Here is a 24,457-nt window from a genome sequence, read left to right as displayed (position 1 = left end):
ATTATTCAAATAGATAGCTGCTAGGATATTTCTTCTTTCTCTTCCTTTTGATTTAGAGGAGATTGATGGTTGGGGTCTTTTTTCTTTTTTAATGCTTACATATTCTTAGTGCTATTTTTTGTCTACCTAAATGTGAAAAAGTAACAAAAAATATGCCTTCAGTGCTGTGATGGGGCCAGAGGCTCCTGAGTAGCTTTTGATTTGATGGACCACTTTCCATCAGCCTGTTCTCTCTGGCACACGTCTAAAATGCTTGCAACACTAAGTTTATAGGCTTCCTGTATTTTTCACCTTTGTTACCATTCATATAGAGCAGTAAAGAAGAGGAGTTATATTTCTTCAATTTGTTCTTAGATAACGCCAAGGTAATAACCAGAAACAAAATTAAAAGTAAATACATACCAAACACATAGTCTGAATTTTAATGCAAAATAAAAAAAAAAATCAGAGTAAATACAGTTTATTTTGCTTCTCCATCTTTTTCCTGGGATAAGGAAAACTGACAAACGAAACAAAAAATTAAACTTGCTTCTAAAAGTTGTACCTTTGAAAGAACTTTTTTCTCCTTAGTACCTATCTTTACTGTATTTAGTTACTTAGTTTACTTAGTTACTTAATTTGTTATGGTCACTACCTGAAACTTTTGGATGTATTATCCTAGATTGCAGATTTTTTTTAAATAGATGCCAGCATGGAAGAAATATGGAGAAGGAAATAAGGGCACTCTCTTCCGTGGTGGCCCTGCTCACTAAAATTTTCCTGTTTAACGCAAGCTTTAAACTATACAGTGCATCTGTGTGTGAAGACACCCACTCTTATTCAACATAGGAGATTACAATACATATGAGGAAATAGAGCACTGAGCAACATAGTTCAGTGTATCACGCAGGAGTCCCACTTGGGTATGCTCATGTTCCAGTTCATAAACTAGCTTGTTCTCTTTCAGATTTGTGCTTCTCTTTCTCCCTGGCTTCTTCATCCAAACATCTTCATGTGAACCATCAGTCACCTCTTTCTAAGGGCTAGCCAATAAATATGGATGCAATTTATTGTGCAATGTGTTGTACAATTTGAAAACCATACTTGTTCCCAGCCCACCCACCACCAAAAGTCTGAGTCCTTCAGTTTGGAATAAAACCTCATGGGAGTAGAAGTTAAAAGGGATAATCAATCCCTCAGAAGAGTTCAGCTGGGTGGCTCTCAGTTCAACACACAATCACGAATTTTTTAAAAATTTTTAAATTTTTCCTTCTTCTCCCCAGAGCTGACCCAGTACAGTTGTACATTTTAGTTGTGGCTCCTTCTAGCGGTGGCATGTGGGACCCTGCTCCAGCATGGCCTGATGAGCAGTGCTAGGTCCACACCCAGGATCAGAACTGGCAAAACCCCTGGTCACGGAAGCAGAGCACACACACTTAACCATTTGGACATGAAGCCGGACCCCATAATCACGATTTTTTTAACTTGGGGGCCCTTTGCTGTCCTTATTGAGTTACGTCTGTTGGGGTAGTGTCCTGGGGTGAGTCTTGAGAATTTTTTTAATCAACTCTTTCTATGACTAATTAGTTAAATTATTTTGTCAGGGGAAATAGTAAGTTGTCTCTGTATGACTGCAGATCAAAGCCACAGTTTAGGCTTGGTATGATAGTTTGTTTCTATCAGCAATCAAGTTGATATTTTGATCAAGAAATGATGCGTGTCATTATTTCTCAATTGTTTCAACCTTGGAAGGAGAAATTGAACTTAGAGCCCTCACAGAAAACCCCTGGGCCCCAAATTAGAAAGCGCACACTCATGGCACTGAAGAGGAAAGAAAAAATACCCAACTATGCCATGGGGCTGACCAATGGGGGCATGATTTATGCGAGAAAAAGTAAATCCAGTTGGGAAGCCAACAGTACCACATTATTTATGAAATAAAACACCAAAGAGAAATGAAATCATCATAATAAGCCAAGAAAAATGAGATGTTACAGTGGTTTTTTATCCCTTTTAAAAGAGCATTATTGACATTTGTTAGCAGAAATATGAGAAGGACATGTTGGAGACTAGGAAAATGATTACCTAGAAGGAGGGTTTAGATGCAGAAAGGGATACAAGTTAGACTTCTCAATATACAGTTTTTGTTCAATTTTATTTTGAACCATGTGAATGTATTACACGGTATAAGTAACACTAAATTTAATGAAAAAGAAAGCTAAAGAATGTCAATGTGGTTGCCTATTGACATGACATAGATAGCGATGGATGCTCCTCAATTGTAGACAAGCTTATTTCATTTCTTTGCACTTACGTATTCTTGTCTGTGTGCCTTTGCTTATGTTTATGTTTTTAATGCTTCTGTTCTTTCTACCTTTTTTCTTTTCTTTTCTTTTCTTTTTGGTGAAGAAGATTGGCTCTGAGCTAACATTTGTGACAGTCTTTTTCTATTTTGGATGTGGGACACCACCAGAGCATGGCTTGATGAGTGGTGTGTAGGTCTGTGTCCAAGATCTGAACCCAAGAACCCCAGGTAGCCAAAGAGGAGCACATGAACTTAATCACTAAGCTGGCCCTTCTTTCTACGTTTATAAGCATTTCTTGGAAGACTTGATTCCTTATTCAGAAAGTAACCCATACTTAATTATTCCCATAAAGGTGATAGTTTTTTATTATTTTTCAAAATATTTATGACTAATTTGTATTTTATTTTTATAATAAAGATTTTCCAGACATAACTTTGTTTTCCTAAAATAAAGTGCAATTAACAGTATTTTGATCTGCTTTTGTATATGTATAACAGAATTTTAAATGCAGGAGACATCTAATATATGGATAGATAAGTGGACCAGAGAAACACAAGGGGCAATCAATTACCACTGATTTTGAAACTATAGAGAATCAGAGATCCAATTTTAATTTCAGGTGCAACATCTTTCAGCTTTTTTGTTTTCTGCATTTTTCACAAGTTTCTCAGAGCAATGTTTGCATAATTACTTTTCAAAGTTGTATGTTTCCCTCAATCTTGTATTTTCCTACAAAAATGTTTCCAGCAGAAAGACCATTACAAAATCCCTCTTGAAAGTGCTTTGGGAATGTTAACCATAGTTTGAACACCAGTTAGAAAACTCCCTCAGGCATTAAAATACATTTCCCTCCACCTTTTAAGATAATTTGTAAGATTTCCTACTTTCTACAAAGTTTATTTTTTTTCTCTTTCACAGCAATCCAAGACCAGCTTCAAACTACCAGCCACTAGTAGAATCCTTAAGATCTGAGGATTAAGAGGCACGCACAATACAAAGAGATGGCATCAGAGCGATTCCCTCGGTATTGCTTTCTTGAAATCTAGAAGTAGTTATTTTTCAAATATAAAGAAAAATTTTGTTAAGCTCATTGACAACCAGGTACATCTCCTTTAAAATAGATAATTTTCTTAAATTATTTATCTCAAATTTTGTATATGTGCTTAAAAAATGGAAAAATAACTTTCTCATAGAAGCAGCTATGCATTTAACATATCAGTTGGAGACACTTTGTGGAGTGTTAGGCCCAGTGCTAAGTTTTTTTATTTTGGACTGAATTTGATGACTAACATTTTAGTGACAATCCGATGGTATACTATAATGTTTCTTTCTGAGTCTTATGCTGGCTATGAGTAGAATTAAACATATCCAGGATTTATAATAAAATCTAATGGGAATAATGGATTTTTATGTTTCCAATTTACTGTTCCTAAGGCGAACCTTGTGCTTACATATTTCCCTGGGTAGAAAATGATAATATTTTGTCGTCTGCTGCAGTTGTGATGTTGTAGCTCTCCAGAGGTATGGGACCATGTACACAGACACACCCCACCACGCACACAGAGAGAAAAGCACACTAATTTTATTGACATTAAAAGAAGATATTTTCAGATCTTAGAAATTATTGTCTCGTTTTCCTCAAAAGTTTATATGGCTAGTTTATGTTATTCTATTTCATTCTTTAACCAATGATTTTATTTATTTTATGAGAACATAGATTTCTTTAAATCTCACTATCGCTCAAATGTACTTTATTTTCTAAAAACAAATAACATGCCATAGTTAGACTTTGGTAATTATGTAGGAGCAACTAAAGTATGTAACTCATGAGGTTTGGGAAACAGGAAAAGATCAAAGCAGCATGAGATTATCCGCATTGTGAGGGATATTCCATCTGCACAGCTACCTTTATTTTTACAACACATTTGCTGTTTACTACCCATTATATATACTTGTACACACAGTAGTTAAAATCAATTTACACCTTAAAAGAGAACTAAGGCTCAGAAAACTTGGTCTTTATTCATCAAGCTGTTTTTATAATTGAATAACTATTTATTGAGAAATTAGAAATCAGGTGGTATGGCTAGTTTACAGTGTGGACTACAAGAAGCACTTTGTAGATACAGTGGGTCTGTACCCAGTGGATACAGTGAATTACAAGAAGCATTTGTGCATGCTTTGGCATACAGAAGTAAAACACTCATGCTGGACAGAGGAACCACATGCTGCTAGAGCTCACACACAACGTCTCTTATTTGCTTGGTCACTTTGTTTATGTAAAGAAGAGTATTATAGTTCCAATACAAGTTGATGTAAAGAGTCTTCCTCTTAGATACTCCCAAAATGACCTTTAGCGATTTGCCTGAGTCATTGCGCACTGAATAATGTAGGATGTTAAAAATTCCCGGAGAAAATGAAACACCGGTTTGGAAAAAAATAATTCCGAGATACCAAGAATACCATTATGGCTCACTAGTAAGAGTGACGCCTTGATCGAGAAGCTCAGGTGATGGAGTTTTGTACGTTTGTTTTGGTTTATGTTATTCCTCTTCTTACACCTTGATACTGTTATTGATCTTACATATGATTGATTTTTCCCTCTACTTTGTTAAAGAAAAAATAATTGAAGTAGTTTTTATTTTTTATCCATTCAGGGACCTATTTTAACCTTACTATTTTATCTCATGGGTAAATCAACACATTTGCGTAGTGTCAGAATACAATACACATTGACTTTTAACCTACTAATGTTATACCTAGAAAGTAGGAAATACCAAGTACATTATATGACTTGATAAAGCATAATGTGGCACACTATGTGTCTCTGCTATTTATAGACATAAATAAATTGACATGAATCCCACATAACACAGGAGCCTGCTATATTATACATTATATAGCTTTGGGGATTTTGCATCTTAAGTAATGTGGAGTTACTCCTCTAAAGCATGGAAGACATTGCTGAATTTCATATTCCCCAATACTAAGAAAGAGACACAACGTGGTGGGCCTTTTTGAATTATGAAGGCAAAAATTGTCATAGTTGGCCTTTGAGTTCTAACTCATTTTCTGTATGTTCCCAAATCTGTCAGCTTTACGTAGAACTCAGATCAAGAAAAGGTGTTCCAGGTGGACTGCACAGAAGGGTTCTATTGCTAAGTCTTTATCATTATCCAGTGGGCATTAAAATGTCTGTGGGAGGGGCTGTCTCCGTGGTCGAGTGGTTAAGTTCGCACGCTCTGCTGCGGCAGCCCAGGGTTCGGATCCTGGGCGCTGACATGGCACCACTCGTAAGGCCATGTTGAGGCGGCGTCCCACATCCCACAACTAGAAGGACCTACAACTAAGATATACAACTGTGTACAGGGGGGGTTTGGGGAGATAAAGCAGGAAAAAAAAAAAAAAAAAAGATTGGCAACAGTTGTTAGCCCAGGTGTCAATCCTTAAAAAAAAAAAGTCTGTGGGATTCTTTATAGACCAAAGCGAGTCACAATAGGATAATCATAGTGGAGGCCTCTGGGCTTTTGGAGAAAGGACATTTCCCTTTGATCATGAAAAAGGCTCCCTTTAAGCTCTTGTTATTAGTCTCTGAGAGATGTGGAAAAACCAGCTATGGTTTTCAGAAAATTAGGAGCCTTTAGCTGTCTATCATGAATTTACCATTATCTGATATGACTGGCCATATAAATTATGAGCGTGCAATGGCATTCTATTATCAATTAGAAGAGTTATACACACGATAAGACCTAAAAAGATTTTGAAGAGCCCAAGTGAATTTCAAGAACTATTTTCTCACCTTCTAAAAGGTCTTTCCAATCCTATCTTTCTGCTGCCTCTTCCTCAACCTACATCTAATACCTCATGTAAGCGTTTTTGTGACCATTAACAGACAGGAAAGAATCCCAAACATTTCATGGTATTAGATCCTGGCTTAAAGGGGTCCCACAATGACTATGGAGAAGGAAAACTTCACAGTGGGCAGAACTTCAACTATTACATTACGTTTCGTATTGTTCCAGGGGAAAAGAGAAGTCACTAGAAGGATAGATCTTTGGCAATTTATAGCAGGGAGAAAAGATTGTCCTGAAAGAGTGTAACTATATTTGTCCATTATAGGGCTCATTAATGATGTCCAGTCTGGTGGAGACCCCTTATACCTGGAGAAAAAAACCCAATACACTCAGAGATTTCGGTCAGCCACTAAGGACTTCATCGATAGTCTCATGAAGTGAATATGGTGGCAGTGGTCCTGGTTATGTATGAGTTCAAAAAAATGATCTTCTATTCACCAAAGCTAACTTGATTATAAACTCGGCTAAGTACCCATTTCCCAGCATCAAGCACCAACTCTTAGCCACCAGCAGTAGCAAACCATAAGTAAATAAATCTAGGCAAACCAGCCTGTTTTTTCTTACCAATTGTTAAAACAAAAAGAAAATAATTGATTTAACCTGATTTTGGCTTCTTGTTTGTTTGTTTTGTTCATACAGGACATTTTCCATTTGTAAAGAACCTCATTTATTAGCAGTCTGAGATGAAGTATGGGAGAGGGCGTCACTCTACATTTTATGTAACATTATGTTCCTGGGACCCAAATCATTTCTGCTTAGACTACAAGATTTCATAGACTTTTGTTTGCTTATTTGTGCTATAGGAAAACAGCTGTTGCAGCTGTTAATTACAGCCCCCTCTCCTCCTAGGAACCAGTTATGTGATCATGAAAGTTGGATTTAAAAAGATGAGAATTATAGCCATCAGGCTATATTCATAATTACTATCCCATTTTGAAAACTGTGGATCATTTCTTGATTAATCACATTGTTCAGACTATTCCACCCTTTAGGAAAATTTCCTACTCTTGTACTCTCCAATTTCTCATGCAAACAGGCTTATTAAATAGAGTTAAATCTGTTCAATCTACCCTACCATTTAAAAAATTTCCCAAATGTGTGGAGATTCCAGGTAAAGTTCCAGCTGGTAACCCTTCATATAAGATTTGATGTGCGCATTTCAAAAGGAAAGCAACCAATATTTTTCTATTGTATTCTTATAAAAATACATTTTCCAATCTCAAAAAGTACCTCACATCAATTTCCTAAGCATTTACTTATACTAGGAACATTCTAGACCTTGGGACTATGCTCAAAGAAGGACCAAATACATAATTCTCTGTATAACAAAAAAAATTTTGAAATTTTCAAAGATGACTGTGGAGAAGTAAGAGTAAAGTCCAATGCAGGCATGGATGTTCAGCTCAGAATATCTATTCCGATTTTATTCTAGGATGACTTCCCTTTCCTGTGGAGAGCAGAAAGCTAAAACAAAAATTTCTCCAATTCATTTTCTGGTGATCGAAGTTAGATTCAGGTTCCACATCAGATGCAATCATATGAGACTTGAAATTTGAACTGGGATAAATGGGATTTGGGGTGTGTATTTTATCAATGTGGATAATAGCAAATGTGGCATGGTTCTGGAGCCAAACTCTGTCTCCGAGGCTTGCTGATTTAGCAGAAATGGAGTCTTGATAGTAGGAAATGTGGTATGATGTGGGACCCTGAAGCTGTAGTGGCAGCTTCCTGATTTTGCATATGATGTTTCCTGATTGAAGTATAGTGATGCTGTTCTGGAACCAGTAATTATAGCTAATTTAGCAGCTCAGACGGAGGTAGTTCTGTATTTATGTGCATAACAGATACCTCCCGATTTGATAACAGCTTCCTGATCATGGCAGGAAAAGCAGCTCTTTTGGCAGCCTGTTTCTGCAGTATAGACTTAAGAATAAATTCTGGAATCTCATCCTACTGACTTTTATTCAACCATCTTAATAATTCTGCAAGCCATCTGACATGCTGTAATAAATCCTTTTATTCAAATTGTCTAGAGAGGAATCTGCTCTCTGTATCAGAATATTAGCCAACACAAAACCCCAAAAAGAATACAGAGAACACTTAAAAGGATAGTTTTTAAAGGCTATTTTTTAAAGTAAATCAAATGATTGATGAATAATAATTGACCCTGATAATGGGTCTCCCATTGTGACTCCTCTCTTTCACACTCAGTTATTTTCCGCTTCCTTCTGTCTATTCCTATCTGTTGCCTTGCCATTCAGAGGAAAGGTAAGAGTAGATTGTACATTCAGCTATAACATTTGCAGGGAAATGTTCTTTTGAAATGCAATATCATATTTCTAATTTGCATTGTGTGATTCCTCCTCAATATGGTGCAATAATCTTAATTCAAATCAAACTCATTTTCCACTTTATCCTCAAGTGTACATTGTCTTACTTTTCTCTTTTACTTAAAAAAAAAAACCTTACTGCTAAAATCCTTTCCGTTTTTTCGTCATTCCCTTTGCTTTCTTTTGAAAATTGCATTTTTAATATGCTAGCATTCTTTGTTCTTACCAGTCTAACGTCAATCTCTAATTTTTGATTTTTTTATTTTTATAAGATGAAATATATGATTTTAAGACATTTTTCCAAATTCCTTTGCTTATAAAACACCTTGACTGCTTATTGGTTTTCAATGTATGATGCAAATCAAACTCACAGATTATTGAAATCATATTTTTCAAAAAACTGAATCAATAAAACTGAATTAACTCTAATATATTCATCTAGATGTTTTTATAGAAAATAACAAAACTTGTATGATATAACTGTGGTAGTCATTAATGTTTAAACTATGGTTCCAATTTGAAAATCAAGTAAAATCTTGTTAAGTGCCAAAACTATGGGCCAGACTCAGGGGTCATTACTTGTTTTCCTTTCATATCAGTTATCTCCTCTATAAAGTTGGCTAATATAAGGTGCCTACTTCATAGGGTCGCTGTGGGGATTAAATAGATACACACACACACACACACACACACCCAGAAGTGCTTGTCACATAGCAAATGTACAAGAATTATTATTGCTGCTGCTGATTTTGGAGATCTCTCTTTGAATGAATTAAAGAGATATTACTGACAAGAAGAAATACGTGGTTGAGGGGCAGTAAATAGCCAACATAGGTAGTCAAGTGTGGTTTTATGACACCTGGTGCTCCGTTCTCGCCACATCCTTTTCACTCTCTTTCAATTCACCGAGAGAATCATAACCTAGAGCATGTGGTTTGGATTCATCCCAACATTTATTACCTGAGAGGGAGACTGATAGCTCCAGAGGAAAACGAGCTCACCCTTGAAGAGAAATGCCATAAAATAGACATAAGAGTTGAAGGAGATAACCAAACAAAGTAGAATTATTGGAGTGGTCAAATTTAGATTATCTTAAAAAAAATTAACTGCAAAGGGGTAAGGGAGAGTATTGGTGATGTCACACAGGAGTAAATTTTCATAAAATAGAACCAAGTAGAAATCTGAGCTGCACAGGAGAACTAACTTAAACCAGCAAACAAATCATAAACCAAAGAGACAATGTACATGAAAGGCCATATTTGCGAGCAGAAGAATTAGATTGAGGAACTCTCAAAAATACATTAAAAGGTTTTAAGGAATAAATAATTTTAAGAAAATTATGCTAAGACTCATGAGGATTATTAATATCAATAACTTGGATAATAGGAGTCTCAGAAGAAAAGAGAAACAAACGGAATGGAGAAAATATTCATGATGACATATCTCACATAATCAAAGAATGATAAAAGAATACACATTGAAAGGATTCATAGTGTGTCAAACAGAAAAAAAAAAATCCATTATCTAAAACCTGAAAAATTTGAAATAACTATGGACCAAAAATCATACTGAGGAGGAAAAACCTTCATAACGGAAATACTGGCTGCAAAAAAAAAAATTATTAAACTTTACTTTCCATTTAAATTTTTACTTAATGAAAAGTACAATAAAAGTATTATTAGTTAAGTTCTCTTATGTTTTATACCAAAAAGTGTATTGAAGGGAATTTTGGAGGAAGTTAGAAAATCATTAGAAGACTAATGTAGATGATGCTGGAGAACATATGTTCAATTTACATTGAACATAATAAAAGAACCAAACAAATGTAAGGAAAAACATATATCCACAAAACCCCATATAAAACTGTAGAAAATACCACTATGGTGTTGGAGAAACAGAGAAGCTAAAAATAAAGTGAAACAATGCACAAGTTCTTGCCTTCATTTAGAAATGTATATAGTTTGATACATTTTATAAATCAATAGGGATAAAAATAGCTCAGATATAGGCCTTAATCTTAACCTAGTAACTGAAGAAGTAAAAAATCTATAACATTTTATTCAGCAGGAGGAAATTTGGCACAGACAAATGATGTACATAAATGTATACAAGTGAAATTTGCCAAGAAGAAAAAGATAAGATAAAGTATAGTAAATGGAAATGTGAAATAGCATCCTAGAAACAAGCACTAAAATGATGATAATTATGTCAAATGTAACTGGCTCAAATACATTAATTAAAGGATACAAACTTTCAAATTCACAAAAATAATGGGTCACCAATTTGTTCTTTGCAAGAGACACATTTAAAAGAGCAGTATACAGTAAATAAGAAAATCAAAGTTAGAAAATATAAATGCAGAAAACAGAAATAATTGTTTCAGTTGGGTATGGAGAAAAAAGCAGGATTGTACTGGGTTGATTTTTACTTCTTCAGTATAGTGTGCTCCACCTTGTCCCCTGGGTCCCCACTACTTGCTCAGAAGTGAGCCTTACTCCTACCAACTTTGCCTCATCATCTAACATCACTAGATGTCCCTTAGTCCCCAAGACTCGGCCTGGCTTTTGGTACAGCTTCCATCAGATCTACTACAGTGGACATTTCAGTAGCTCTGGCGCCCTCCTTTCACTGACTGGCACCAGTTCCCAATTCTGATGAAGCACCGCACAATGAGGCATGAGATCTAGTTACCTCCAAGGTGGCCTATTTGAGCTGGGTTGCACATGATGGACATGCACGAAAGTTAACACACCAAGAGGCAAAGTAGAACTACGAAAGGCAGGAGAAATGAAGGAAGTGGATAGGGTAGTGTAATTTTCTCTCCTGATGGATAGTTACTGGATGCATTGGTTCACCTACTCTATGTTTTCTTGTGAAGCTCTGGTCAACTTGGTTAAAGCACCATCTTGTATTTTTTTCCCCTACTTCCTTGTTTCAGTTTTCCCTGTCCAAGGATTGTACCTCCAAATAAATCATTAGTACATATATTTTGCATCGATCCTCTTTTCTAGGAAATTGGGGTTAAAACACTTGATACCAGAAGAGGCCAGACTCATTTTGGAGCTAGCTTTCCCACTTTTCAAAAAGAAATGACGAGCTTTATTTCTGGTTCTAATTAGAGTGGAAGTCAACCTTAGGTTTGCAGTGACCACACAGTATTTATGTGTGGTCAATTAGAATGAGGTTCCTATGAATGTTACTACTTTGGGGGGAAAGTGGCTATTGTACTTGAATAGCAGAGTGGCAATAGTAATTATTCCAGAGAAAAATTGCTTTTTATGGCACTTGGGGCTTTGCAAAAAGAAACTGTTATGCTCAGAAATGTTAATTAGTAATTTAAATCATGCTGTGAAAAGGAGAGTGTCTTTATGATGGTTCAATGGAAATGCTTATCTTCTATAGATACTGGTCAGACCTTGCTGACCAGCAGCTTCAGGATCTAATTATAAAGGATGAAGAGTAATCTAAACTCACGAGAATTATCTTGTACCAAAGTTGGTTCCCTGATCAGGTAGGAAAGGGACTTCTAGTCCTACGATGACAGCCTTGGGACCCACAAATCTGGGAAATTTGAATAATATCCAAATCCTCTTGATATTCCCTGGCTAACAGTTACATCTTTTCTCCTTTTCCAGACAAAAAAGGAGACTTCCTTGTCTGCAGCCTGTGTAGTGACCCCACCTCAAGTAAACACCTCACATGATAAAGCTTGTTCCTCTCAAGATGTTCCAAACACTTATTTCTTGGTGCTAATAACCATGGTAAGAACACTGCATCACCCAAATTGGGAATATGGTGTCTGCTCCAGAAAAAAGAGGATCTCAATCCTCCTACCATATGTAGAAAAAAAAAACAGTTTATCAAATATACACTAGAAGGAACCTGGATGACATGTATGGAGTTAGGTAACATGTTAGGGAGTTAGACCAAAGTAGGAATAATATAAGACTGGATAAGGAGAATATGTTTAAAAATGGACTTAATCCTGGCTAAAAATTCAGACTTCTGGCAAGGAAAGACAGAGGTAGCTTAATATACTGCTGTGATATCACCTTGAACCCTGAATTAACTATGCTCTATAGTAAATGAGGTTGAGATGTCAGTATATCTTTACTGTAGATGTCTCAGGCATCTGAAGTCTCAGGGAGTAAGCAATGTTAGAATGGATTTACTGTGTAAGAACTGAGACATTTCTACTATATTATATTACTTGGGAAGGTCCAGAGATCACTTCCTTCAATAAAGCAATAAGGAATGGACTGGTGAGGAAGACACCAGTATCTTTTGAGAAGTTTGGTTTTGGCTGTCATCTTCTAGCTAGGGTTAACAACGGAAGATGTCTCCACTGAAGAGAGCTTCCTAATTTCCACATGGATGATGGAATTCCAGAATGGCAGTGGTCAGGTTATGACATGTTTTACCTTCATTTGTTAGTTTAATTCCTAATGTGCAGCAAGGCTGGGGGACTAGAAGTGTGCCTGGACCCTTTGGAAAATATATTGACCTTTAATAGTTCGTAGTGTTCCTGGAGGCATAATAAGTAGGCAGACTACTAGAAGGGTGTTTGGTCAACAGAATCAAAATAAAATTGAGAGTCACTGAGAAGATCGATATGTCAGCTACCACAGTGAAAAATAATGATTCTTTGTCCACTTTCTTCAAGTAATCTAGTTCACAAAACTAGAGCCCTGTGATTGAAGAGGAGGCAAAACCACCTTGAGGAAAGACATTGTAATTCCACCATAAATATTTATAGAAAATATTCCCCTATCTTTCCATAAAGGAACCTGTGACAATTTTCCAGATAACTATGCACTTGAGGAAAGGAATACCCAGAATTTCAAGAAGGGGAGCCAGGGCATCTGTACTAATACTCATACCAGAACCACAGAAGTTATAAATGAAAATTCCCAACTGTGCGAGTGAAATAGACAGCAAGGCAGCATATGAATAATCAAGCAACAAATCTACATTTACACTCAAAATATTTGCTTAATATGGAGGCTCATGATTTAGGAATCACATGGGTGACAAAAGGCAAAGCGTTCAGGCTCATGCATGGTGAGGAGTTGAAGCTGAACAGGGAATAAGAACTCCCTACATTCCCACATAAGGCCAAGACGTTTGAAGAAATACGGCCTCAGCGAAAGGACAGCGAGAGAAAAAGAAATCTGCATTTCCAGCAAAGGGAGACACATACATACACAGCCGTGTCTGCTTTGCTTAGGTTCTAGATGGAGAATTTTTGTTTTTAACCTAAGAGTTTGTAAACACAGGCTTGTACTTATAATGATATGCGATTTTAGATTATATATTGGTAAAGCCCATCAAAACCAAAACAGGAACATTAACTTAAAATCATTCCAGTGGGAGCTATTCAGAGTGCTTAGCAGAGGCAAAAACCAATCTCCATAAAGTGAAAAACCCTCAACCCAGCCTCACAGGAACCACCAACGCAGCCAGTCATCAAGTCACTTATAAAACGTAAAACGCCGAAAATGAGCCAAGTAAGAGATGAGAGAAATAAGAGGGGTCATTAAAGGCAACATTATTTAGGACCACAGGTGCAAAAGAAATCCTAAAGACAGATATAAATTAGAAAACTCTATCAATGTAACACATTACATTAACAGATTAAAGGATAAAAAACTAATTATCTCAATAAGTAAAAAAATAGCCCTCATAATGTATTCTGCTATTCATAAGAATTTCTCTATGTCCTTCAGCTACTAAAGAGCAGTTACCAATATCCTATAGCAAACACCATTCTTAAGGCTGAAATAGTAAAACCATTTCTTTAAATCAGAAACTAGACAAATCCTTGATACTTAATGATAAAAATTATTTTAAAAAATGGTTGAGAGTTATTCAGTCAGTGGTAAAATAATTTATACTGACAATAAAATGTCAAAACAATATTATTTATTCATCCCTGTAAATATGCTTGCTACTTAGTATATCTTTCAAAGACATAAGGTCCAGTATTCATAATTTCTTCCCTATGGCAAATATTTCAAAAACACCTTGGGTTTATGTAATTGCTAAATAACTTTGTTTTTTGTTTTACCTTCAACCTAAATAATTGTTACTAACCATGATCTTGTTAAATGCATCTGTGATTTACATAATCAATTCCAGCACCATTCCTCAGGTATGGTTGTGCTATTTATATTAGTGCATAACTGTCTGGTTTTCCAACGGTTGCTCAAAATAATGTGTGGGCAGAAGATAATACAAGATATTTATGTCTAAGTGAAGGAATAATAGTCCATTATTATAGTCTCTTGTAGTCTGGTTTAGCTTTTTTAGGCAATACATTGTTTTCATCTTTGTTTCTACTGGGAATTTTATAAATCAGTTGCTTGAGCCTTAACTAGTTTATTTCCATTTTATTTTAATCACTGGGTTGTAATATCCTTAATATAGCCACACATGTACACTTTAGACAGAAACTATTTGTTCTCTTCTTCCTGGTATAATGTTTTTCTTTATCATTACAAATAAAATTTGAAAATATAATATATGGGTTCTAGCTTCAATAAAACTATGTTTAAATAAGCAGGAACAGAGGGGCCAGCCTCATGGCAGAGTGGTTAAAGTTCCGCATTCACTTTGGTGGCTCAGGCACAGACTTACACACTGCTCATCAAGCCACGCTGTGGGGACATCCTGCATGCAAAAAAAAAAAAAAATGGAAAAAGACTGGCACAGATGTTAGCTCAGGGATAATCTTCCCCAAGATAAAAAACAGGAAGATTGGCAATAGATGTTAGCTCAGGGCCAATCTTCCTCACCAAAAAAAGAAAAAAATAATAATAATTTTCATTTAATTGAAATTTACTTCATTCTTTAGGTTGCAGACTATGACTTAGATATTTTATGGGTTACTGGTGAAATAAAGTTATAATTAAAACAATATATTTTCTTTAATTAATTGGGGAAATAGGAAAAGCTTGGGTAGTGAAGTAAAAATAATAAAATATGTACACACATATGAAAAAGAAATAATCTGAAGTTAAATTAGCCAACTCAGGGATAAAAAAGAAAAGGGGAAACCTTTTTTTCCCATTATTTATAACTATCCTTTAATTCTGCTTTATGTACACATGACAACAATTTAAGAAATAAGATGTTAAAACAAAAAGAAGTGATCAGCCTCCCGCCTCTGCTTCAGGCCCATTTATCAGAGATAATTATTTTTAAAGTTTTCAGTTTTTAGTTATTTGATGGTTAATTATATAATGTTGACTCATATGCATTTTTCCTTCTATTTCTTCATTTTAAAATTCTTTAGACAATGCATTAATTTATTACTAAAAATATGAAGAATATACTAAATTTTTCTACCTTCCACATCTGGATCAATTATCGGTTTGTGTTATTTTCTTATGATTATTACATTATCAAGGTTTACAGCAGCGACCCTCTTTCCCTATTTATAATTAAGCCTTTTGTGCTTTTACTTCAGTTCAATACTGGAAACTTAACTTCCCACAACAACACTTACAGGATTATAACAATGCAGTCAACATTGTATGAAGTATTGTGAATAATACAAAATAAATAAGTCTACGCCTCAAATATCTGCTGCTTAGAGGAGTTTCCCATTCAAGCAGCACAATAGATTCAATTTCTTTTCTTCTTTTAGGTCATCTTCACTCCTTACCCCTTCTGTTTTCAATTTTATTTTTCCTAATAGAACTTTTTATTTTACTAGTCAAACTTTTTGAGTAATTAATTTTTTCATATAGGTTGCTAGGATTGTTAATGTTCTTATTCTTGGCCTTTTGAAAATGTTCTAATTTACTTTATGTGATTATTTGATAACTTTTCTGCTCACGGAATTATGAGTTCAAATTGTTATTATTATTTTTTGGAATAATACTCTGATGGTGTAAAGAGCCAGATGCGCACAGGCCAGTGGTTTCAGCATTCATTGAACACTTGCTGTGACCGAATGAATACAGTCGAGGTCATCTCCGTAGGGCAGGAATTCAAGTTCCTTGGGAGGGTAGGGCCGCTTCATTGAGAGGCGTCCACGTCTGAAGAGAGAACTCCAGGTGTGATGGGCACCTGAAGGAGGCCAGGCCAGGCAGCTCTGCTCCCTCTCCTCCCAGGTGAGGCTCCAGGGGAGGCTGGGCTGGCTCTGGGCCTTTCCAAAGAGCCTCCTGGGGCAGTGAGCGCAGGACCGCTGGGAGGGGATGCTCCAGGCGTGGGGGAGCCCCTCACCCCAGCATCCCGCGGCCAGGCACTGGGCTGGGGAGGTGGATTCAGCAGAGCCTCTGCATGAAGGGGCCCAGGTTAAAGCCTGGTCACTTCAAGGCAGACAATGACTCCACGTGGTCTGATTGGACTCGGAGCAGTTCCGTAAGGCAGAGCCAGAAGGAGTGGGGTCAGAGGTCTCACGGGGGAGTGGGAGAGCTCGGTGGGGGCACGAGGATCAGGGCACCTCAGCAAAGGCTGCACAACTGAGAGCCCAGGACATCCCGGAGACCAGACGCAGCTGGACTGGACAGGCCAGTGTTCCCATTGCAAGTCCCCACGGTGGCATAGACGCTTGCCAAGAGCGAAAGGAATTGTGCCTCTTCTCTCCATAAACCCGCAAGAGGCAGCTAGGAAACCTAGTGGCTGGGCTTTGGGCTAAAATTAAATGCCATGTGTGTGGGAACAGTAGCTGTCACTTATCAGAAGTCTGAGTGCAGCTACCGATCTTGATCTTTCATTTTACCCAGATAAAGGAAAGCATTAACACCTCACTCAATGCCACATTCGAGGTCTCCAGGTGGGCAAGAACAAGAGAGTTGCCTTTGGAAAAGAGGACACGGGGGCGGGGGATGGCAGGGTGAGGCATGCCTGCCGCTGGGCTGGCTGGTTCCTGGGTGCTCATCTGAGCTTGGAATGTTTCTGAGCAGTGAGTCCAGCCCTCCAAGCTGAGGATTTGGTAGCCAGCAGGACCCACGTCCTTTCCCCAGAAAAGGCACCCACTCACGCCCCCTGGAGGGCCTTTGCTATTGCTGCCCTGGGCAGGGGAGAGGGCTGGGCTGCCTGGGGCCCACTCACGGGGGGAAGCTCCTGCTTCTCACCTACCAGGCGACAGCACCTCTCACCTTATTGGGGAAATGCAGTTTGCCAAGTCACCAGGCTAGGGGCATAGGGGTCATCGTGGGCTTTCCACACAGCGCAGTAGGGGGGACAGTCCCGCCTCCTCTTGTGGAGTGACACCCGCTGTGCCACCGAGTCAGGCCCCGTCGGATATCTGAGTCCAGAGCCTCAGAAGATTGCCCAGAGAGACCTGGCACCCACTCGGCTTTCTCGGGGAGTACTGGGCTTGTCCCCATTCACAGCAGACACTTGGAGGGGCTGCCACAGGGGGTGAGGGGTGAGTGTATCCCTGCATCCCCAGAAAGCGCTGGACACAAGGCAGTGCCACCGCCCCATCCAGAGGAGGGGCCTGGCCAAGCCCCCTTTCTCACCCTCCAGGCTCCCCAGGCGATACTCCCTGGGTCCAGGGGTGGCAGGCCTAGTTTAGGAAGGATCCCGCCTCTGGAAGAGCTCAAGGGATGGCGGTGGTACTGGAGGAAGAAGGCCCGGAGGGAAGGTGAGTGCTGCCCAGGCTGGCTTGGGTCCTTGGGTGTCAAATGGCCTCCGTTATGCAGAGATGGGAGGCCAAAGAAGGGGAAGTCTACTTGAGAACAAAGGGGACTGTTCCTGGGAACCAAAACTTTTCCTGGCAGTGCACAGGCAGCCCTCCATCCCAGCCACATTCCTCCTGCCTCCCCTGCAGAGGCCAGAGCAGTGACCCCTACCCAGGAAAGACCAAAGGGAGTTGGCCAGAGAACTGGACACCTTAGTGTGTGGGTGACCCTCAGGGTGTGGGCAGTGTGAGTCTCAGGGTTTGAAGGGAAGATGTGCCCTTCCAGGCTCACTGGGGCAGCAGCGTGGCCCCCTCTGCCATGGTGCCAGCCTTGCCCCTGAGGCATTGGTCCAAGGCTGCCTGGCCCTCTGAAATACAGGAGGTGGCCTCATCTCAAACGGAAGAGGAGACAGCCCTGCTGAGCTGTGAGTTGCCTTGGGGTCCTTCTTCCCTTTTCTTGAAGGATAAGCTACAAGTTCATAACCAACTAGCTCTGCTGTGCCACCCTGTGGTATCCCAGAAGTCCGACAGCCTTCCTCCATTTGTCAGATCTCTATCCTCTTTAGTCCAAGATGCAGTGCTTCCTCTTGTATGGTCCCATAATTTCTTTATCCAGGAATAGTCCTTAGGTGTTCTTTCCAGAACATTCTCTCCGTTTTTGCAATATAGATAGGCTGAGAATTTTCCAAATCTTCAAATTCTGGTTCCTTTTTGCCTAATAATTTCTTCATCAATTCATCTCTCTCCTCTCACATTTTGCTAAAAACAATGAGGAGAAACCAGGCCACACTTTAACATTTTGCTTAGAAATCTCAGTTAAGTATCCAGTTTCATTGCTCCTAGATTCTACCTTCCACAAAACTCTAGAACACAGTTCAGTCAAGTACCTTGTCACCTTGTATCAAGGATTGCCTTCTCTGCAGTTTTCAAAACTCATCCTTGTTTCTATCTGACACCTCATCAGGATGGCCTTTAGTGTCCTTATTTCTACCAACATTTGGTTCAGGATTATCAATGTATTATGTATTCTCTAAGAAGATGGAGGATTCCTTGACAGCTCTCCTCTTTTCTTTCTTATACTATCCAGAATCACCTTTAATGTCCCTAATTTCTGCTAATAGTTCCTTCATAGCAATCCAGGCTTTTTCTTGCATGCAGCTCAGAACTCTTCCAGTCTCTACCCAACACCCCGTTCCAAAGCTGCTTCCTCAGTTTTAGATATTTGTGACAGCAGAATCCCACTTCTCTGCATCAAAATCTGTCTTAGTCTGCTTGGGCTGCCATTAACAAATACCACAGACTGGGTGGCTTAAATAACATTTATTTCTCACACTTCTGGAGGCTGGAAATCTGAGATCAAGATGCCAGCAAGGCTCCTTTTTCCTGAAATGTGACGGTTGTGGATGACAGTCAACTTGCTGTGTCTTCACATGGTCTTCCCTCTGTCTAAAATTATTTTCTTATAACTTAGAAAGTGTTGATTTACTCTTTCATTCTTCTAGAGTTGTTGATGAAAATGATAATGTTAGTCTAATTCTTTTTACTTTTTGGTTCAGTTAATTTTTGTCCTTGGCATCTGAGAAGATTCTATCTTCATTTTTGAGTCTGAACATTTTACCATAATCTGTCTAACTATGAATATTTAATCACTGGTCCTATTCAGCAGTCAGTCGGTCCCATTAATGTAAATATCGGTGTTCTCTCCAGCTCATGGAAAATCTTATTAAAGTGCTTCATCAAATCTACGGGCTGTTGACTCTAAGTTACACCATATTTTGTGTACTATTAAGAAAGAGAAAACACTGCCAAGTAAACCAATAAATACCAGTGATTATCAGATGCATTCTAACTTCAGAGGTGTTAAAATGTGAAAACAAATTTGAGTTCTAGAATCAATGAAAATGGTATTACTTCTCCACTTTTTGTCTCTTTTCTCCCTCTCCTTACCTCAGTTACATGGACAGACAGACTATTCCATTCCTACAGCTCTTAGTTTATCCCTGCCCCACCCTCTTTCTTTATGTTTATTTCTATAAGAATAACTTTGCATTATGACATTAGCAACACATCGTTTTTCCCTTTTTCTGTGTTGACACGTTATTAAGTGCTTTACATTTCATACTCACAACAATCCCATTGCACCCCATGTGTAAAGTAAATGCTAGGTATATTTAAAGCTTAAATATGAAAAGCAAAATTTAAAAGTATTAGAAAAAGCTTAGGAAGTACTCCATTCATCTTAGGTAAATTTCTTTTAAAAGGTATTAAGAAGCATGAATAGTAAAAAAATTTCACGAGAGACATGCAAATTCCCAACAAGTATATTAAAAGATGCTCGGCATCACTAATCATGAAAGAAATGCAAATCACAACTACAATGAGATATTACCTCATGTACGTTAGGATGGTTATTATAAAAAAAGTAAAAGCTAACAGGTATCTATGAGGATATGGAGAGTTTGGAAAGCTTGTCCACGGACAATGGGAATATAAAATGGCACTGCTGCTATGGGAAACTTTATCGAGGTTCATCAAAAAACTAAAAATAGGGCTACCATATGATACAACAATATCACTTCTGGGTATACATCCAGAATTGAAAGCAAGATCTCAAAGAGACTTCTGCACTACTGTGTTCATTGCAGCATCATTCACAATAGCCAAGAAACGACTTAAATTTCCATCAATAGATGGAAGGATAAAGGAAATGTGGTAAATACATACTATGGAATATTGCTCAGTCTTAAAACAACAACAACAACAATAAACAATGACGTAGATGAACCTGGAGGACATTATGCTAAATGAAATAAGCCAGACACAGAAGGACATGTAAAGGATGAGTCGATTTTTAGGAGTTATCCAAAGCAGTCAAACTCATAGACTCAGAGAGTGGAATGGTACTTGCCTAGGGCTGAGGGGAAGGAGAAACGGAGAGCTGCCGTTCAACAAGTGTACAGCTTCAGTTATGTAAGATGGGTAAATGTAGACATCTGCTGTACAACATTGTGCCTATAGGTAACGATACTGTATTGTGCACTTAAAAATTTTTCAAGAGGGTACATCTCATGTTAAGTATTCTTACCACAACAATAATAATAATTATGGCACATGTACACAAAAAGTCTAACAATACCAAGTATTGGACAGAATGTAGGAAAATGAAATCTCTTTTGCATTGCTGGTGGTAGGGTTAACTGGTAAAAGCAATTTAGAAAATGATCTCAACATATTTATAAAGTTGGAAAATGAACCAGTTTTACCAGCCATCATTTCCTCTAGCGAAAGAAAACCTACATTTGTACTAGGACTTTAAATATGCTGATATCCATTCCAGTATTCTGTGTGTTATCTGCTAACTATTATTTTTCTGGTTTCTTTTCACTTTTTTGATGACAATATTTGGTGTTGATGTCTCCAGCTGCTCTGTTTTCCTACATGATTGTCCATCAAACATTGCTATTTAAGATTATTTCATTTTCCCCACATTAATAAATCATTGCTGAGCAAACCATAATGAAATGAGCCTTTAAAAATATTTTTATGTGTCACCAAATACAAAATAACTTCTGCATTCATATTTCAGTTTTGATTCAGTATTGAATCCATTTGCAAATTATAATCATAGATGGCACGTCCTCTCTCCTCCTCACTGGGTTTAATAAAGACATACCACAGATTTCAAAATGCATCAGCAAAGGTTTACTAAGTAAATCTGATATGGTTCATTTAGACTTACTCAAAGTCTGCTGCCAGGCTCTCCTTGTTATAAATAATACCAGCCATCTTCACAGTTAACATTGGCCCCTGCTACAAGTGACACCAGTTAGAGAAATTTCGATCTTTAACACTCTGTAAATAAAAGAAGAAATAATTTCATAGCTAACTCACTCTGGAAACAAATATATTTTCCTTTCACACCTAATTTTTCAGCTCAAGAGAAAATAAGTTTGTAGTTCATATTATCCTTCAGAACTAGCCTGGAACTTACCTCTAAGCCCATTTGCACTTTTAAATTTAAACAAACTGTGTAATAAATGCATTTTCATTTAGGTAGGAATGATTTTTTTTACTTATAGCTTCGCTTAAAATCTCTTTAAGCTATTTCTGGAAGTGAGAAATGTAACTGTGTGTGACAATTCTCTAACTTTTTAAATTATCATATTCTGATAATATTTATACCTCAAAAGTGGTTAAATTTATTGACTATCTTGTCTGGTTGGACTCATAAACTTTTTTAATATTGTAAGCATTTTATATAACATTCGATTATCCGTTTATGATACTTGACAAGTTTCATCTATAAATGATCTGAACCTCAGATGTAAGATCCTTGATTATCTTTCCAACTGTTTTTACAATCATTTCTTCACTCAGATTTTCTACTTCTTCTTGGTACAATTTTGATAATTTAAAATTTCTTAGAAAATTTCTCATTTCATTTTAATGATTTTATAAGTGCATTGGCATAAATTGAATAGAATTATATGTTATAAATTCATAAATTCAGGCTGGCTATAATCTTATCATTAATCTGTTTATATCTTCTCTTTTGTGATTATGAAATTTCTTTTTTTATGCATTTCAAAAAATATCTTTTAAAATTGAATGCCTTGTTTATTTTAACATGTTTCTTAGGACTTTAGAATAAACATTTAATAGTCTTTAGAAAGTGAGAAAAATGTTCCACTTTACCAGCAAATAAAAAAGTGCTGATGAAAATCAGTTCAATTTCAATGTGTATGATTTCTATCTTTTGTTGAGTTTCTTGTCTCATCCATGGTAGTGGCTGCTTTTAGTCATATTGGTGTTTTTTTGTTTTGCTCATCTTCTCACTGGATATTTCCCTTAAGATCTCTGAGGCGTCTTTTTGGGTACTGAGTGGGAGGGTAGTATCTACTACTCTGGTGTGTATTCTGGCTTTTTTTTTAATGGAAAATAAGATTGGGAGGTTGCATTTACTGTGTGGAGTACTTTGCTATATAGTCACTTGGGTGGGGACACCTAGTTTATCCTCCATATGTAGCAGGCTGCATGAGACATCACTCTCTTTCTTCCACCCCAACTCACATAGTCCTTTCTCCTCTGTGTGCTCTGTGTGGTGCACATTCATAATACTGCTGTCAGGATTGAGGTGCATGGGGATGGAGAATGTGCAGGGTTTGATTCTCCTGGAATCATGCTGCACGTGCTTTAGTATTCCTGATCTTGAGACCTTTTCTCTTGTACCCACACCTACTTATGAAAACGACTGTTGATGCCTCTGGCACACGCTGTTGGCTATCAATCCAATATCCATTCTAGCCTTCTTCATTACTAATAGAAGACATAAAAACTTCTGTTTAGTTTGGAGAGGCAATGTGTAAAGCTAAACAAAGAAGATGAAAACTATATTTCACAGACTTTGTTCTGAGAGAGATTGCCATAGGACAAATTTTGCCCTAAGAGCTGTATGGAAATGGGAAAGTCTGTTTAAACTAAGGTCAGCTGGTATAGTCTTCTCTCCATTTTCATTACTTTTGTTTGTCTAAGATATGCTCTTGATTCCTAGAGGTAGAGGTTTATTCCTGAGCCTGTAAGGGAAATATTCAACACCAATAACAGTTGAACAGAAAAATTTAAGAGGGGCCGGCCAGGTGGTGCAGTGGTTAAATACGCACGTTCCACTTCTCAGCGGCCCGGGTTCACCTGTTCGGATCCTGGGTGCGGACATGGCAGCGCTTGGCACACCATGCTGTGGTAGGCATCCCACATATAAAGTGGAGGCAGATGGGCACAGATGTTAGCTCAGGGCCAGGCTTCCTCAGCAAAAAAGAGGAGGACTGGCAGTAGTTAGCTCAGGGCTAATCGTCCTCGAAGAAAAGAAAAAAAAAGAAAAATTTAAGAAACTTATCACATTAATTAGACCGTGGACTCTTATCTTGGAAAAAATAAAACCCTCATTTGTTTAAACCACTATTGGTTCAAGTTTTCTGTCAGTCATAACCAAACCGAATTGTAAATTTTACAGCACCATAGTTTTTTTTTGATGTGGAATACTGGGCCCTGAGCTAACATCCATTGCCAATCTTCCTCTTTTTGCCTTAGGAAGATTGTCCCTGAGCTAATATCTGTACCAATCTTCCTCTATTTTGTATGTGGGATAGAACCATAAGATGGCTTGATGAGTGGTGCGCAGGTCCACGCCTGGGATCTGAGCCAGTGAACCCTGGGCCACCAATGCAGAGCACGTGAACTTAATCACTATGCCACTGGGCTAGCTCCTCATGCGTAATTTTTTTAAATGGTTTTATTAAAGTTTAATTGACACAAATTAAACTGCACATGGTTAAAATGTGCAATTTGATGTTTAGT

The sequence above is a fragment of the Equus asinus genome, chromosome 3 (assembly GCF_041296235.1).
Source record: "Equus asinus isolate D_3611 breed Donkey chromosome 3, EquAss-T2T_v2, whole genome shotgun sequence".
Lineage (NCBI taxonomy): Eukaryota > Metazoa > Chordata > Mammalia > Perissodactyla > Equidae > Equus > Equus asinus.
Note: the sequence above shows the minus strand (reverse complement) of the source record.